At 37.0% G+C, this 15,887-nt stretch overlaps 1 protein-coding gene and 1 long non-coding RNA gene across 12 annotated transcripts in view; one reads left to right on the forward strand and one right to left on the reverse strand.

Moving 5' to 3' along the window:
• The window catches only part of IMMP2L (inner mitochondrial membrane peptidase subunit 2), a 917,103-nt gene that overhangs the window by 756,414 nt on the left and 144,802 nt on the right, over window positions 1–15,887 (forward strand). The window lies entirely within an intron of this gene.
• On the reverse strand, window positions 1,174–4,961 carry LOC145524604 (uncharacterized). Its single transcript, XR_014067706.1, has 2 exons — window positions 4,138–4,961; window positions 1,174–2,375 (listed from the first exon to the last, which is right to left on the reverse strand). It is a non-coding gene; the product is annotated as an uncharacterized LOC145524604 (long non-coding RNA).

Below are 15,887 nucleotides of genomic sequence, written 5' to 3' on the forward strand. Positions count from 1 at the left end.
TTTTCCATTTTTCAAATTTGATGGGTAAAAATAAAATTGTTATTGTTTAATTGCTAAGTCATGTCCAACTCTTTTGTGACTCACAGACTGTAACCTGCCAGGCTCATCTGTCCATGGGGTTTCCCAGACAAGAATACTAGAGTGGGTTGCCATTTCCTTCTCCAGGATCTCTTCCCAACCCAGGGATTGAACCCGAGTCTCCTGCATTAGCTGGCAGATTTTTTTACCACTGAGTCACCAGGGAAGCCCCCAAATAAAATAGAATCCCATTAATGCTTTGTGTTTCATTCTTCCATACCAGCCACCTGAAGTGCAAGGCAATACATAGAAGGCCTAGGGTCACAGAAGATTTTAAAGGCATTCTCTAACATGAGAGGATTTTTCCTTGTGTGTTTATGTGTGTGCCTCTCTTCTCCAGGGCTTCCCTGGTCCTCAGTTGGTAAAGAATCTGCCTGCAATGCAGGAGATCTTCCCTGATAGCTCAGATGGTAAAGAATTCCCTTGCAATGTGGGAGACCTGGGTTCAATCCCTGGGTTGGGAAGATCCTCTGGAGAAGGAAATGGCAACCCACTCCGGTATTCCTGCCTGGAGAATCCCCATGGACAGAGGAGCCTGGCAGGCTACAGTCCTTAGGGTCTCAAAGTGTTGGATACAACTGAGCAACTTTCACACATTTACACACCACTTCTCCAAATTACAACAATATTTATAAATTCAGGTCTTACCCTCAGAGGAATTATGGGAAATAGCCAGCCTACCCAACTGAGTAGGTTGACACAGCAGTGAGAATACAAGGACCAATATTAACTCAACCTTATCATTTCTTAACTGTTTCTACCAGGTTATATGTTTACAAAGAGATCAGCTTCTCCTCACCCCAACTGATGCAATACTGACTGGGATTTGTTATCCTATTAACTCACCACAGGATCTGTAATTCATTAAAACATGTCATTTGTAGGTGCTTCCAGCTACAAATAAGAGTGAACAATTGGGTGTTGCCCTGGGTCTAAATGTAATTACAATGTTCAATTCCGCATATGCCATGCTCTACAAAGTCAATGACCCATCAGGGTAGACAGCAGCCCCCTAATGTGATACATTTGAAGAAAGATTTGTTAAATGAGAAGAATAAGAAAAAAGAGACACTGAGAATAATACACAGGGTAATAAAAAGATTTTAAATCTTTTATTATTTAGCATTTATTGAATATAGTTTCATATATGCAATGATGATAGATCTTATTTCTGCCCAGTTAAATTCACAAAGAAAGAAAAAAGATTTAGGAACAAAAATATAGCTACTAAGTTTAGCTCAGAACTGTCTTTGGGGAACAAAGGTAAATATGTCAGGGAAATAAGTTGACATTTACAACCAAGTAACTTCTTTTTCCTGGCTCTGCTACCCCTGGTCATATTCTCTACTTTCTGGTTTTCCTTGGTCCTAGGCTCTATAGATGTTTGGGAAGACTTCTTGACTGTTTTTCTAAGAGTCTTTCCTTGCTAATTTGAGGCTTTTGACGACGAAAATTGTAAAAAAGTACTGTCATGACCCATATTTGGTTGGTGGATCAGATCTTTGGTCTCATATAATAAATGCCTTTATTCATCAGCACACAATAATAGAGTCATACTACTCCCATCCAGAGAAGTTCTCCCTCATCATTACTAAGATGGATCCCTTGGCTATATTTTTTTCTGATACTTCAGCAGTAAGGATTTGTTTTCTTTATTGTTTTCTTTTTTGTTATGTTTTATATCTTTGGTGAAGCAAATGCTTTTCCTGCTTTGAGCACTGCTGCTGCTGCTGCTAAGTCGCTTCAGTTGTGTCCGACTCTGTGCGACCCCATAGACGGCAGCCCACCAGGCTCCACCGTCCCTGGGATTTTCCAGGCAAGAATACTGGAGTGGGTTGCTATTGCCTTCTCCTGCTTTGAGCACTAGAGGTGACTTAGTTGTCTATTCTTTCTTGGGGTACTCAAACAGTGACATTAGGAGCCCATGTGGTACTGATATGACTGGTCCATAATCAGGAAGAAATTTCCAGGTGAATGCTTTCACTGAAGCCACCTCTGCAGATGGCTCTCAGTGGTTATGTCTTATCTCTTCTTCTGAGGCTGACTGGTTACATGGTAAGGGAGTGGACTTCTGGCAGATGCAAAAAGCACCTGTGACATGGAACCATGTTCTGTTTTGCTTCATAAAGTCAGGATCACTGAGAGGTTCACCATCGCTAACTGTGATCTGTTCCTTTATTGCTTTCTGTTCAGTTTTTATCAATCCTACAATTCTCTTTGTAGCAGGAAGCAAGCCCAACGTGAGTCTATTTTCATAATCTGTGCTGTCACATGCTGTAAGTTTCTCTTCAACCTGACTGGAATTCAGTGATATGTTTTTCATTATGTAGTAAATACTAAACTACAAAAGCTTTAAACATAAAATATTTAGTTCTTTGTTTCAATAATGGTGACACAATTGGAAGGAAGGAAGGCAAAACTTCCTTCCTTCCTGTGACTGGGTGCTGGTCTCTCTTATGATCAGTTGCTAGAACAATTAGACACATCCTTGCAAGATTGATTTGTGCAAATTTGTATATGCCTGGTGGGGGAGGACAATCCTTCCATCCTCTTAGGTTCTGTGGCTGGGCCTGAGAATTAAACTGATATAAGATAGATTAATGAGAAAAACATTTAAATACTTTATGGGCACATGAGGGTCCTTGTAAGAAAAAGGGAGGCTCGAATAAGCAGTTAGGACTGAGAATTTATATACTTTTTTTTTTAAACAAATGATAAATTTGTGGAAAAATGACAAGACAAAGGAGTTTCAGATAGGGGCAGTAAATTGTGGGAATATGATTATGAAGTATATGGGGGGAACTAATGGAAGACAAGGGTTATTTTAGTTGATTTGTGTCTATAGGTCCATTTCTAGGCTCCCAGTTTCCAGTGAGAAGAATGTTCTCTTCCTGGTACAAGGAGTTCATCTCTCCCATGGGAAATTTTATGACCTGCTTTTAAGTATAAAGGAAGAGGTTGGAGACCCCTTACTACATTTGCTGTCTTTTAAGTGCCTTCAGCTCAAAATACTCAATAGCCAAATCAGAATGTTTTGGAGTGGCATGTTCTCATCCCTTTAAGTATGTAATGTGTATATTGGCTTAAGCCCTTCTTAACTTCATGTTAATGTGGCATATGAGGCCTGATTTATGTCTGGTGGCTGTTTCTAGTCTGGGAAAGGGCTGTAATAAATTGAGTGTACTACAGAGGCAACTATATCTGGTATGTTTGTGTGGAAGACTCTATTTATAAAGTATAATTAAGATTTATTGTTTATGAGAAAGACGAAACTATAAATTGCAGTAAAAAGCTAAGAAATTCAAAATAAACTCAGAACAAGCAATGAAATTATGAGGAAAATTTATAATCAACTTCAAGTGAATTCATTAATAAAGATAAGCACTAAACCTAACTCAAGTTATTGAAAACCAGAGGGAAAAAAAAGAAGATATTTTGGTTTACCTAGTTCTCCGTGTTGAACTGAAGAAAGCTTTCATTTATGAGCTTTCATCTCAGGGGCTGCAGTGCACAGGCTGGTAGGTAAAGGAGGATGAGGCTTGGTGTGAACCATGGAGAATGGTACAGCTTGTGTTTGCCCCATCCAAGGAGATTCAAACTAAAACCAAACCAAACCAGAGTCTTTGCTGTCCAGATAAAACCAGAGATGGGGATAGGGATAGCTACCAATTAATAACTCCTGAGCTAGAATTGAAATACAGGAGAAACATCATATATGTTTATTTGGCATTCTGTAATATAGAATAAATGGATAATGTAAATATTTTATTAAAAGAGCACAGAAATGGCCATTGCGATTAAGTGTTGATTGTTCAGTTGTATCTGACTCTTTGCCACCCCATGGACTGTAGCCTGCCAATCTCCTCTGTCCAAGGGATTCTCCAGGAAAGAATCCTGTAGCAGGGGATCTTCTCTACCCAAAAATTGATCCCTGGTCCCCTGCATTGCCAGCATCCCCTGCATTTACTGTCCGAGCCACCAGGGAAACCCCATTGCCATAAAAGGTCTTTCTAATACTGAACTTCTGAAAAAACTGAAGATTTAATGTTATTGTTTTACCTTAATGAATATACTGTGAGTCCTCTGGAAATCAGACATGCCATCAAATGGTGTAACAGTGCCCATAGGTGGAAGGGCGTACTTAATTAAGGATACTTTGATTTAATGGTTAGAGTTCTTCTAAGAGATCCACTTTCCTTTGTTTTGGGGTGAATATCTTCCATGATTTTGAGTTCCAATGTGAAAATTTTTCTATGACCTTTCAGTTAAGTAAGAGCAGTGCCATTCAAGGTTTATTGATTACCTCTTATATAATCAATAAAGGATGGCGGGGAGGAGCTGGGCATTGTGCATCATCTGTAGAGTTTCCAGAGGAAAACAGATCAGAAAATGCACTGGAAGAAGCAGAGAAAACACGTCTAATCCTTTCTCCTACTGACCTGTTACCAAAGTCAGCTTTTCAGGTCAAAAAGTCATTTTGTATCATATGTGATTATGTCCTTTAAATGGTGAGAATAAACTTAATCTCTCCCCCATTTTCTAATCAGTCATTTTTGGTCTCTAGAATTCCTATGAAAAATTCTAAGTTGCTTTATGTTACTTTTGTGGGGGACTATTCACTGTCGTCAGTATCAAGTACCCATGAAATGCCTACCCAAGGTTAACCAGCAGGTCATATGATATAAACTCAGTTCTGGGTAGATGTAGGGATGTACAGAGCATGCTTGGATTTCACAGTGTTCTGAGTCAACCCTTGGCTTCCAGACCAGGTAAAGTGACAGAGAAGCTACAAAACATGCCACCAGCAGTCCCCTTTTAGACTGTGAAAGAATTAAGGGAGGCTGGGTTGTCAGCTGAAGAGAGTGGTGAAAACTCTGACCGTTGGCCCTAGAAAAAGTTGTAGTTGTTATTTAGTCACTAAATCATGTCTGACTCTTTTGTGATGTCATGGACTGTAGCCCGCTAGGCTCCTCTGTCTATGAGATTTCCCAGGGAAGAATACTGGAGTGGGTTGCCATTCCCTTCTCCAGGGGATCTTCCTGACCCAGGGATCAAACCATGTCTACTATATTGACAGGTAGATTCTTTACCACTGAGCCACCTGGGAAGCCCAAGTAACATGTTAACTCTTAGGAATCCTGACTTTCAGAATGGCTGACTCTGTTCAAATGTCATTTAGCAAAACCCAAGAATATGCCAGGATAAAGACGGTACAGTGCAAATACCCAAATCAGAATGACATAGTGCTTTTGAATTCAAGTCAGTTTGGAAGCATCTCAAACCCTAGCTGGAATCTTTAGATTCAATTATGGATTTTCACCTGGGTGTTGAACAAATCTCTGTTTCAAAGCACTAACTAAGCACTTTAGACTTCACCTGGCAAAATGTAACATCTGGGCACCTCTCAATATATCTGACCCCAAATATCTAGAATACAAATGAGGCTTCTGCAAGCTCTTCCCTCTAGAATTTTTGTCAGTCTTCCTTTAGTGCATGCTTATTTTTGTACCTGCTCTTTCAACTCTTTTGTTTTATTCAAATATTTGTAATGTCTTATAATAGTTCTCTTTGATATGTTTTCATTTGGTTCTTCATTTTGCCGTGAAATCTTAATTGCCAACCTGGCCACCTGTGACTTTTGGCTAAATGTGTAATATAATTTAGGGTATATAAGGAATGTGTTTGAGAGGTCGGAAATCTGTTATTACAGTGTACAGTCAGAATAATAAAGGTGTCTTCTCAAGAGGACATTTTTCAGTCAAACCCTCACCTAGGAACTGCTGTGGAAGGATTTTATAGATAGTTAAGTTTAATCATCAGCTGGTCTTAAAAGAGGGCAAGGAACTTGTGTTTTTCCAGGTGGGTCCAGTTTAATCACACGAGACTCGAGAATTACAGGAGAAGGGCCAAGAGAGTCAGTCAGAGAGATGCAGTTTAAGAAGGAAGTGGAGAAGAAAGAAGCAGGAGGGGAGAGGTCGAGAGATTTGGAACAAGAGATGGACTCAATCCATTGCCTCTGGCTTTAAATATGGAGAAAGGGCCAGGGCCAATGTGTGGCTTTTAGAAGCTGAGAATGACCCCTACCCCACAGCCAGTGAGGAAGTAGGACCTCAGTCCTGTGGCTGCATGGAAGTAAATTCAGCCAACAACCTGAGCTGGCTTTCAAGTGGATTCTCCCCCAGAAACAATGGACACCTTGATTTCAACCCTGGGAAACCCAGAGCAGAGAACCTGGAGCAGCCGGTCCCACCCTCTGACCTACAGACCTGTGAGGTAATAGATCTGTGTTGTTTCAAGCCTGTATATGATCTAGCTGTTTTAAGTTTGTGTAATTGGTTATAGCAACAATAAAGAACCGGTACAAATAAAACTCAGAATGCCTAGGAGTACCTTAGTGCCCAGGATGACTTGAAGTTGTCTATACCTAGTCGGGAAGGGAGATGGCTGAATGCAGAAAGAGAGAGAATGAAAACAGAAAGAGGGGAGAAGGGGGTCTAACATTACAAAGTAGGGATAATTTGCCTCCATTCCTTTTAGGGGTACTGTGACCCCCGAGTGGCTTCTTGCATGTCTGAGAGTATTACTTTCTCACAAGACTGATACTAATCTTTAAATTTTTGAATGACTTTTTTGAGGCAGCTACAAGATGGACTTCTGGATTATAAATTGTATAATACAGTACATTATATATATGCATAATTAGTGGGTTATGTATCCAAAGCCATACCTAATGCACTTCAAGGAAAATACAAGAGATTTTCAAGGGTATTTTGATTTTAGGCTTTTTTTTTTTTTTTTTTCCTAATAGACTGATTTTAGAAACCAATTCCCACATAAGAGGCAACCATTGTGCTGCATGCCACCTCTCCCAGCCACAGTCTTAGGAGAACCTGAGCTTCTAGGAAGAGGCAGCCTGCAAGAAAAAGTGGAGCAGTTTCACTCCCTATTGCTACAAGTCACTTGACACATGCACACTGTCAGTCCATGGATTCCTCCAACTTGCTCCACACAAGAGTGGAATGTACCTTTCTCCTTTCCAAGGATTCCACAAATTATTATTTTCTTACTTTATCTGATTTAATCTATGAACAATTGAAGGATGAGTGAAAGGGAAGAGCACCAGGCATACGTGTGACTTGCCTAGTGCTACTCCCCTCTTGGTATCCTCAAAGTCCAAGAAAACAAGCTGATTGAGAGGAATTTCCTCATCCATGATAGACTTTCTCTCTGGATAACTGAGCTTCGAATTGCTGCTGCTTTCTCAACTCTTTGTGGTTTTCTGTGTAGGGAACTGTGGAGGCCTCCCACAGATTGGCTTATTTGAATAAAAATACGTTTCTTCTGCCCTCTACAACCTTCAGGAGCCTTCAAAGATGAATTTAATTATACATATTAAAAAAAAAACCTCAGAATTTTGAGGATTTCATTCTGAAACCAAATTTATTATGTTCAAAGCTGTGTCTGGATAAAAGGCAAGTATAACATTAAAATATTAATCCATTCATGCCATTTAGTGATCTGAATTATTCACAGCTGCTTGTATTTTATTTTTATAAGAATATGGCTTTTATCTATGAAGCCAATCAAATTGAAAGGAATATTCTTTGCTTTTAGAATCCTTCCTAGTCAAGGTTGTTTTAATATAGGACACCCCTCCTCCCCCTTGTACATTTTATGAACTGTATTCATAAAGCATTTACATTTGCTTGAAGCACTTAGAGAAACCAGGTAAATTGAATACTAGAAGCTAAAGTGAAATACTTGGCAACTATTTCCAAGTTTACAGTGCTTTGATGCTGGTAAGCTAAATCCCACTCCCCCAAGTTCTCCTTCCTCCTCCTAGAATAAAAAGGAGATGGTGCTTTACAAAATATTTGTGGGTGTCTGTTTTTAGTGTTCAGTATATATTTTCAAAGCTGATTTGGGAGCTTAGCTTTAGTCCCTCCATTTTTCATGACATATGTCAAGAATCTCTAGGTGGAGAACTATACTTTTGAATTTGGGCTTCCTTATTTCTAAAAAGACTACGATATTTACCTTTGCCAATCTCATAGGGCCAGGAAGTTCAAATGATCTGCTACACAAAGATAACAAACTAAATGGCTGTACAAATATAAGAGGTTAGTGATCTTACTTTAACATTATTATGAGCAATGATTTTACAGACTTAAGATATTACAAAGGTTCAGAAGACACAGCACTTAAAATTGGTCAGAACCAAGAACTCAGAAATATTATTCAGACCTAGGATATTTTAAGTTCTAATCTTTGTTTGATTCTAAGCATTTGAAGGGCTTCCCAGGTGGCTCAGTGGTAAAGAATCCTCCTGCAATACAGAAAATGCAGGTTCAATTCCTGGTTGGGGAAGATCCCCTGGAGAAGGAAATGGCAACCCACTCCAGTATTCTCGCCTGGGAAATCCCACGGACCGAAGAGTCTGGCAGGCTATGGTCTATGGAGTCGCAAAAGAGTTGGACACAACTTAGTGACTAAAACAACAACAAAGCATTTGAAGAATATCATGTCCACTATGTTTCTGCTTTCTGCTCTTTAATACAGTTCTTTCAAATATATTTGATTTGCTAAAGTTTCCAGACTTTTTAGGTCCCTTGTTGCTTTCTCCTGCACAGTGTTATTATTGTTTTACTCATAATTGAACTTTACAGAGTGAAGTAGACCTGCCCTCTTTTCATTTGAGGTAAACATTTCTGTTAATATTACCGAAATTCACACTGTTTATTCCATGATGGAATGGATTAAGAATACTGTGGGTACAAGAGTTTGAGGTAAGTTTTTGGAATTTAGGGCCATTATTGATCATATAATCTAAAGATCCTTGAAATGATACAAGAAACGGGCCACAGTAAAGCAATTTGCCTAAGATCACATAGCTGGTTAGTAGTGAGGTCAAATTAAAAGCTGGTTCTCTTGATTCCAAGTCTCCTACAGTTCTCCTGAGGGCATATGTGGCCCACTGCCTGTTCCATAAATAAAGTTTTATTGCAATGCTGCCATATCCATTCATTTACATTGTAAGGCAGAGCTGAATAGTTATGTCAGAGATCATCTGGTCTACAGAGCATAGAATATTTGCTGCCTGGTTCTTTACAGAAAAAGTTTTCTGACCTCAGCTTAGAGGAAGAATGACTGAAAAGTCTGGTTGCAGCGTTTCGTGAATAGTCTCTTTAGTTTGTGCATTTGTCCCAACTGTGGTTTGGCTTAAGCTATTTGGATATTAGGCAAAATCAGTGGGGTCTCATGATTAATTGCAAGTTGATGTTAACAAATGTAAAAATATATTTGCAAAAGAATGATAGACATGTATTTTCAGAAGACATATCCCATAATTTGGGGATTTGTTTCCTATATTTATCCTCATAATACATTCTTCAAGCAATGGAAATAATTCAAAGTAGTGAAAACTTATGCAGAACACACAATAGCTGTGTTCAAGTATGTGAAGGGCTATTCTGTGAATAAAGAGATTAGATGATGTATTTGTCCTTCAATTCCGACTCAAGTGTACTTTCTCTGTTAAGCCCCTGATCCCCAGACCCTCCTCCTCCCTTCTTTGGACAGAATTGATCACTCTCTCTTCTGTGCCTCCAAAATATGTTGGACAGAGTACTATTACAGCATTTATCACACTGCATTACAGGTAGTTGTTTATTCATTTATCTTGCCAGTCAATGTTGAAATCCTTGAAAGTGAGGACAATACCTTATTCATTTTGGCATCCCCATCATGGGGCTCAGTCCCTGGCTCATAGTAGAAGCAATCTAAATACTTGATGAATGAGTGTATATTATAATATCAGAGGGCAAAGAAAGGGCCAGTGCAAAATTTCAGTAAAAAGAACTTTGTGATAATATTGGCAACAATATGTCTTAAGCAGTGCTGCAGTCCTCAAAGACCAGGACTTGGGGTTAGAATTCCTAGGTTTGAATTTCTCTTGTTGTGTTTTTACTGTTTGTCATTATGTAGATTACTTAATGTATCAGTTTCCTTAACTCTGAAATAGAGATGATTTAGGCACCAGTTTTCTAACTATGGTCTGCAGAACACTGAGCATCCCCAAGATCTTTTTAAGAAGTTTGTGACTGTCAAAACTGTGTTTTAAGAATGCTAAAGCATTATTTACCCTTTTCACTTACTTTCATTGATGGTGCAAAAGCAATGGTGGGAAAACTACTGGTGCTTTAGCATGAATCAAGGCACAAATGTTTTCTTCATTATACACTGTCAGAAAAAAAAAAAAATGCCAGTTTCATTTATGAATGCCCTGGATGAAGGAGTAGAATTACTAGTTTTATTAAGTCTCAGCCTTTGAGTGCAATGTCCTTTTTTAATATTTTGTGTGATAAAATTAGAAGTAACTATTTTTGCAGCATTTTGAAGTATAATGGCTGTCTTGTGTAAAGATACTTGTGCTATTATTGAGTTGCCAACTGAACTAAGCCACTATTGTACATGGTAACATCATTTTTACTTGAATCACTGATAAATTGCAGTATAGTTATCCAGACTTTGGTATTTGACAGATATCTTCCCAAAAATTGATAAAGTGAGCCTAACTCTTCAAGGAAAACAACAGCAGTATTTGTCTCCAATGATTGAATTATGCTTCTAAGCACCATTTTTAATTTTGGAAAGCTTCCCTTGTGGCTCAGATGGTAAAGAATCCACCTGCAATGTGGGAGACTTGGATTCGATCCCTGGGTTGGGAAGATCACCTGGAGTAGGGAAAGGCTACCCACTCCAGTATTCTGGCCTGGAGAATTCCATGGACTGTATAGTCCATGGGGTCACAAAGAGTTGGACACAGTATCTTTTACCATAAACTTTAGAGTTGTTTATTTCTTAAGGACTTTTGTGAAAAGATCAGTGATATTATAAATTATTTTAAACTATTATATAATGAAATAAGACTATGTTTGAAAGATCTGCATAATCTGGTAAAGTAGGATTTTCCAAGTGACCAGTACATAATATTACAAAATCATGCATTAAAATCATATAAAGATAAAGATATATTCAAAATGTGTTAATATAATATGGATGCCTCAAGACTAATACATAGATTTTAATGTAAGAGAGTCATTACTCTCTTATTAAGAATTATTAAGTTCTTTGGTAAGATTTCAGATTCTATGTTGCAATTATCCTCTAAGAAGCTACCACTGTTGAGTTTTGGTATGCTATCAAAGAAGAATATCTGCAATTATGTGAAAGGACTATTGAAGTGCACCTCCCTCTTCAACCACATACCTACTGCTATGTGAGGCCGACTTTTTTTTCATATATTTGAAGCAAAACAGCATAATGCAATAGATTGGATGCAGGTATGAAAATTCAGCTGTCTTTTCTTAAAACAGACATTAAAAAGATTTACAAAAAATGTAAAACAAAGCCATTACTCTCACTGTTTTTTGTATGTTTGTTTGTTTTTAGAGTAGGTTACTTAATCTTTGAACTTTAATTCAAAGATCAGATTATGGTTACTTATCATCAAAATGTTATTCATAGTTATATATAATAATCATTATATAATATATTTTGTATATTATCATATATTATATATTATCATATATCACATATATATATCATATATCATATATCATCATCATTTTAATTGAAAATATTTATAACATTTAAAATATTTTAAAGTATCTATAATTGCCAGGATATGGAAGCAACTTAAATGTCCATCAACAGATGAATGGATAAAGCAGATGTATCATGTATATATTCACATGTGTATGTATATGGCTTCCCTGGTGGCTCAGTCGGTGAATAATCTGCCTGTAATGCAGGAGACCCTGGCTCTATCCCTGGGTTGGGAAGATCGCTTGGAGAAGGAAACAGCAACCCACTCCATACTATTCAGACATAAAAAAGAATTAAATTTTGCCATTACAACGTGGATAAACATGGAGGGCATTATGCTAGGTGAAGTAAGTCAGAGGACTATATGATACCTCTTATATGAGGAATCTAAGAGGTAAAATAAACTAGTGAATATAACAAAAAAGAACCAGACTCACAGATGTAGAGAACAAACTACTAGTGGGGAGAGGGAAAAGGAAAAGGGCAACAGGGATAGGAAATTAAGAGACACAAACTATTAGATACAAAATAAGCTACAAGGATATGTTGTACAAATGGGGAATATAGACAGTATTTTATGATAACTATAAATGGAATGCAACTTTTAAAAATTGTGAATTACCATATTATACACCTGTAACTTATATTATACATCAATTACGCTTCACTTAAAAATGGTTAATATGAAAAAATTGAATGTTAAACATTTTTAATTTCTCAATTTTAATTTCTAATATGAGAAGTTTGGATTGATAGAATTCGCATAATGAAAGCTCTTTAAGTTCCTCCATTTTTAAGAATAGGAAGAGGTCCTGAGGAGATGTGGTGGAAACATTCTCATATATATCTGTGGAACTATGAAAATATCTGCAAGATACTAAAATATTAAAGAATTTTTTAAAGGATGCAGGAAAATATTTTGAATATGATGTCATTGTAAATAATTAGTGAATCTCTGTAGAAATAAATGCCTGCAGATTGGAAACCAGAGTTTTATTGGGAAAAAAAGTGATTGGTAGTTGAGGAAGGGTAGAAGGAGGCATTCGTTTTTCATTTCACACCTTTTCCAAATTTGATTTTTTTAACCACATTCACTTTTTTGTATAAAAAATCGAGATGATAATACTTAGAATTGTAATGAAAACTAGTTGAGATAATGTTAAGTCTCCTGACCTACAGTAATTTGCTCTGTGAGCAATGGGTGAGTGAGTAAAAGACAGCTTCATGAATTTGTGTGGTGCCATCAGTAGAGCATTCTCCAAGCAATTACTGAAGGATAGCTTGATTAAAATATCATAAACAAGAAAGAATTCTGTCTCTGAGTTTATCTAATTGACCTCTAGTGTTGAATTCTGATTACTTTGATCCTACTTTTTTTTGTGAAAGAATAGCCATAGTATTTGAAAATGAAAGTTCTACCAAATGTCTTCTATATCCCTCAGAAACTTTCAAATTTTTCAGAATTTCAGTTTTGGCCATTTTCGTAGCGTTTACTTTTCCTAGTCAATTTTATTCTCAAAGTATAGAAGGGCCACTGAGACAAATAAGCCAGCATTCACTTAATTTTGTACTATACCATGGCAGGAAGCACTCTTTCATAATCTTATGACAAGAATTTTGTCTCACAATTGCCAGTCCCATAAACTATAATTTATTTAGTAGAATGTCCCTATTCTTAGGATAAATTTATCTTTGCAATAGATTGAGGCTAGGAAACAAATGATACATTCTGCCTAAAGAGAACATAGAGCAAAGAGCAGAGAGAAAATTCCAGATTTTATTGTATTTCTTAAAAAAATCACTTAGTGGTTTCCAGTACTGCCTTTTGAAGAGTCAACATATGATTGCACCTATAGATTGTATGTGCAAATATATTTTTATAAATCAGGGCTTAGGTCATTGTGTGAAAAATGGATGTACCTTTCTGGAAGAACAGATTAATAATTTATCCCAAACATCTTATTGAAAGAAAAAAGTGCATTTGAATAATGTAGGGAGATAAAGCATAGCAATATTATTCTTTATTTCTTTTATTAATGAGTTAGGATGTAAGGACCTCAATAAAAATTACATTAAAAACTCATAAACATTGTTAAAATCTTCTTTCAGTCACATTTATGAAACTGGCATTTCTATTTAAATGGTATTTAATAAAACAACAAGATTTTATATAGTGAGTCAGACAGTTCATGGGCTCATTCATTTATTCGCAAGACATTTGTGGAGTGTCATATTGTGTACCAGGTACTAAGGCCTCGGTGATGAATAAGATATATTTCTTGTATTTAAGAATTCAGTTGCCAGTGAAGCAGACAGACATATAAGCAAATAATAAAGTGCTGTGGTAAATAGGAAGAGCATAGAGTTTTGGCAATAAAAAAATTTAAGTCTGGACTTCATTTCTGAATTATATAGCATTCTAATCTCTGTATTTCAGGGGTTTCATCTGTAAAATGAAAAAAATATGCTCATTGCATGCTGTTTTATGGATTAAACATATTCAAAATGCAAGACCTAGAACTAAATCTCATCAAATGGAATGTATTACCCTAAAACTGCAATATGAAAGGCCCCATAATATGGGCATGGACAAACAAGAAAGTGATTCATTTGGGGATGGGGACAGGTAAGGAAAAATATCTTAGAGCTGGAGCTATTTAGAATAAGGAAGTACGCATAACCAAGAGAATTCCAGGCAGAGAGAATTTTATTCACAAGAGCTTTGAACTTGTGGTAAAAATATAAGGAATTCTGAATACAATTGGATGAGGTGATGCCTAGGGTACAGAAGAATAAAAATGAGAATGGTGAGTTTATGGTCCTCAGACACAGAGGATCTTTCACAGCTTGCAAAAGATTCAAGACTTTTAGCAATAGCAATGAGGAATGAGATATATAAATAGATGTGGGCAATGTTTTCAAGGTAGAATTTGTGGAATTGAGTGACAATGTGGGATTAACAGAGAAAGACTTCTCGATTTTGCTTTGGATTAATAATTGTTGACATCATTAATCAGAAGAAGGAATTTAGGAGAAAAAGTAGGTTTGAGGAAAAACGGTAAACTTTATTTCATTTTATCAATTCTGATTTGTTAGCTCCTTAGGCAGGAGAGAGACCTACATTGCAGAAAGGATTTGAGAATGCTAAACATTTAGGCAAGAGTAGAAGCCAGGAATCTGAAGTTTCTAACTGGGCTGCATTATCCATTGACTTTGCTACTAGTTTTACCTTTCCCTGTTCTGTTAGAGATTTAATGCAGCTTAACTTTGGAGGTCATTTAAATGTCTGGGTCTTAGCTCAAAATTATCATAAATGAAATGCAAATGTAAAAAAAAAAAACTATTCAATATTCTTCACAGGGTTTTTTTTAAGAATCACATTTTTTGGTAACTGAAATCCCTTTCAGTTCAGTTAAGCCGTGCAGTTGTGTCTGACTCTTTGCAACCCCATGGACTGCAGCACACGTTCAGCTTTCTTTATGGTCCAACTCTCACATCCATACATAACTACCAGAAAAACCATAGCTTTGACTAGACAGACCTTTGTCTGCAAAGCAACGTCTCTGTTTTTTAGTATGTTGTCTAGATTTATCATTGCTTTTCTTCCAAGTAGTAAGTGTTTTTTAATTCCATGGCTGCGGTCACCATCTGCAGTGATTTTGGAGCCCAAGAAAATAAGGTCTGTCCCTGTTTCCATTGTTTCCCCATTTATTTGCCATGAAGCAATGGGACCAGATGCCATGATCTTGGTTTTTTGAATGTTGAGTTTTAAGCCAGCTTTTTCACTCTGTTTTTTCACTATCATCAAGCGGCTCTTTAGTTCCTCTTCGCTTTCTGCCATAAGGGTGGTGTCATCTGCATATATGAGGTTATTGACATTTCTCCCAGCAATCTTGATTCCAGCTTGTGCTTCATCCAGCCTGATATTTCACATGGTGTACTCTGCATATAAGTTAAATAAGCAGGGTGACAATATACAGCCTTATGCACTCCTTTCCCAATTTTGAACCAGTCCGTTTTTCCATGTCCGGTTCTAACTGTTGTTTCTTGACCTGCATACAGATTTCTCAGGAGGCAGGAAAGGTGGTCTGGTATTTCCATCTCTTGAAGAATTTTCGACAGTTTGTTATGATCCACTCAGTCAAAGACTTTAGCATAGTCAATGAAACAGTAGTAGATATTTTTTTGGAATTCTCTTGCTT

This window comes from Giraffa tippelskirchi, chromosome 10 (assembly GCF_054371585.1).
Source record: "Giraffa tippelskirchi isolate mGirTip1 chromosome 10, T2T-mGirTip1v1.2.pri, whole genome shotgun sequence".
NCBI classification, from domain to species: domain Eukaryota; kingdom Metazoa; phylum Chordata; class Mammalia; order Artiodactyla; family Giraffidae; genus Giraffa; species Giraffa tippelskirchi.